The 3140-nt window shown below is 43.2% G+C and overlaps 1 long non-coding RNA gene across 1 annotated transcript; it reads left to right on the forward strand.

Moving 5' to 3' along the window:
* Positions 1-1195: 1195 nt before the first annotated feature.
* LOC124852586 lies at positions 1196-2214 on the forward strand. The gene is made up of 3 exons (XR_007032992.1): positions 1196-1354; positions 1626-1708; positions 1814-2214. It is a non-coding gene; the product is annotated as an uncharacterized LOC124852586 (long non-coding RNA).
* The last annotated feature ends 926 nt before the right edge of the window (positions 2215-3140 follow it).

The following is a 3140-nucleotide window of genomic DNA, read 5'->3' on the forward strand; positions in this document are numbered from 1 at the left end:
CCAGGAGAGACTCGTGTCCACTCCTACTACAGAGCCAGAGACCAGTTTGATCACCAGAGCGAGCGCTTCAGAGGCCGGACATCGCTGTTCACAGAGCAGATCTCCAGAGGAAACGCCTCGATCAGGCTGACGGGGCTGCAGCTCCAGGACCAGGGCAGATACGAGTGCTTCACCAGCATCATCACTGGAGTCCACAAGTATTCATTTATCAACCTGAGAGCAGATGGTAAAGAAACTCAGTGAAAACAGAACACAAATACTAGAAATGATATTTGTCTCTTCTTGCTGTTACCTTGTTTAACATGTGTACTGTTGGGTTGAGTTGAAGCTGATACTTAAGCATTGGACGTCTCGTTGCTTGCCGGCACCATTACCTCTTTGAAACATGGTGAGTCACTAAAGTGCAATGAATCCTGGGACAGGTTGGACGGGGACGGATCCACTCGTTGGAGCTCGGTCTTCAAATGCAGCCCCTGAATTGAGACACAGCTCATGTCAGCAGCTCCACATATTGGCTCATATATGACATGTTAAATAATGAGCACAATAAGTCAAATTAATGAAGAGCCCACAAGTGCACGAGGCAAAGATGATCAATGAGTTCTAAAGAGAAATGTTGTCTTGCAGCTCCGGTGCCACGTGGACATTGAGCAGGTGGAGAACAGCTTCACCTGCCGCTCAGAGGATCTACCCCGAGCCGCAGCTCACCTGGTCCACCAGGCCTCCGTCCACCGTGACCCTTCAGATCAAACCTCAGTGAAGGAGACGGAGCAGCAGCTCTATGAGATCAGCAGCACACTGACACTGTCAGACAGAGACACTGTTCTGATCTGCAGCCTCAGCACTCGCAGTGGCAGGAGGAGCGCGGTGTGGTATCAACCCAGTACGTTTCATCTGCTCTATGGAACTGAACCTTTGCTTGTTTCACCGTACTGCTGCATATTTATATCTGCTCCTACAGATAACTGACATCTGATGATAGAAAATGTTCAGAAAGTCTCATCAGAGCCTGAAACCACATTCTGAGAACGATGATATTATTTGATCCCTTTTCTTCTCAGCTCCCGTCCATGTGTCACCGAGTGGAACAACAACAATCCACTGCACTGCTCCAAACACCAAACCCCCGACACACCTGGTGTGGAAGTTCAACCACAGGCAGATCATTGTGGACCAGACCAGTCGACGGCCCCCAGGGTCTCAGAGCAGTGGAGGCAGCAGGTGGAGGATGTGTCAGCGTCAGGCAGCCTCACGCTGCACCACTTATCTTCAGATCACCAGGGAACGTTCACCTGTGAACTCAGTAGTGAAGAGGAGACGCATTTCATCAACAGCTACGTGACGATAGAGGAAGGTAAGATCCCATGAGACGAGAACTGATTGATGAAATCCTCAGAGCGACTGTCAGACCTTAGGCTAGTGCAGTGAGCCCTGGGTTCCTCCTGGTGGAGCAGATCCCCCAGGGCTCCGTCCTCCAGCTCATCAGGAGCATCATGTCCACATGTTGTCAGGAGAACATACAGGAGCGAGGAGGCCACACACACACACACTACACTTTACACTGAAGACACATCACTGCACTTTGTTGATGCTACAGTTCTACTCTCTGAATTACAGGTTTTCAGGTTCAGTTGCAGTAATTGTGGTCGGAGTACTCGTGTGTGTATTAGGAGCTGGAGCAGGATTCTTCTACTTTAGAAGACAAAGGGTAAATATTAATATTTACAATAATTCTGCTGTTCATTTATTATGTGTTGTTTCTTCTAATGATTATTTCTTTTGAACAAACCCAAAACAGACCATCCACAATCAGAGGCTACAGAGAGGAAACCTTCACAGTAAGTTTACTGTATATTCTGTACTGAGAGTTACAATATTCTGCTCTAAAGAATAACCCTGTTGTCATGGAGATGCTGTAAACTACTTTATTCTTGTCACGTTGCTCTAACAGCTTCATCTCAGCTGCATCAGCAGACACATCCTAAAGCATCAGTTTCTGAGAGTTCGTTCAAAAACCATATCGATATTAGAGTGAAAGAAAATCTGATACCGATATATCGGCCAATAAATTTATGAAAAAGATTTGAGTGATTCCTAAGATGTCGTTATCAAACCCTTACGGCAAAGAAATGTAACTGAGACTTGATATTTTACAGTTTAACCATGAACTGTATTATTAATAACACAAATACAAAGAACTTTAATTAAAAAATGTGTATTTATGTAAAATGTAACATCTATTAGTATCGTTCATTCTGTAAAATGAAAGTTTCTATATCAGCAAACATGAAGCAGATGTGTCTGTGAACGTCACACAACTGAACCAGGTTAAAGCTGAATTCCTGTTTCTGCACTGGAAAGAATGTACACATTAGTATTTTATATTTGGCACTGTTTTGTATTTGTACATATTTTTATGAAACTTTACTTCGACTGTTATGGCACATTTAATGTTTTATTAAAATGTATTTATGTAAATCTGTGTGGTATCTTTCTGTATTTGACACATTTAGGATTTTACTCATAAGGGGATGAAAAGCTTAAATACAGAACAGAGGAGGACTGCTCATGACTTTGGTGAACTTCTATCTTGTCCTCTAGCGCCACCTGCAGTTCCAAACTTCCATTTATCCACTGAAATCTCTAAATTAATCTATAAATGTCTTCTCCTCTGGCTCCACCGTGTGGTCACTGATGGTTCCAACACTTCCTGAGATCTTCTGTTGTTCCTCAGGGTCTTTAACTAAAATTGCAAAGAGGTCAGACATCAACCCTCCTCCCCTTCTGGGGTCCGGATAATTAGAGACGTACAATTTTGGGCTCTACTAAATCAGTTTAATTAACATTTTTTTGCACATGGCTGCTTTTGTAACAACACAAAATCAAACACAAACTGGCCAAAACACAATGCCTATGCTGGACAAACATGAAACACAGTGCAATAAACATTCTGTCTTGGAATTTGCATATCGTCTACATTCCTTTGAACCATAAAGATGTAACTTCCTCAAAGACAAACATGTAAAGTGCTTTAGGTTGAACTGAGCTGAGGATTGGGCTCAGGGCCGTTCTCAAACAGGTGTGTAAATGTTCATTAGTCGTTCTTGAACGGTATTTGGTCTTAATAATGTTAAGTGTTG

Source organism: Hippoglossus stenolepis, chromosome 10 (genome assembly GCF_022539355.2).
Source record: "Hippoglossus stenolepis isolate QCI-W04-F060 chromosome 10, HSTE1.2, whole genome shotgun sequence".
Lineage (NCBI taxonomy): Eukaryota > Metazoa > Chordata > Actinopteri > Pleuronectiformes > Pleuronectidae > Hippoglossus > Hippoglossus stenolepis.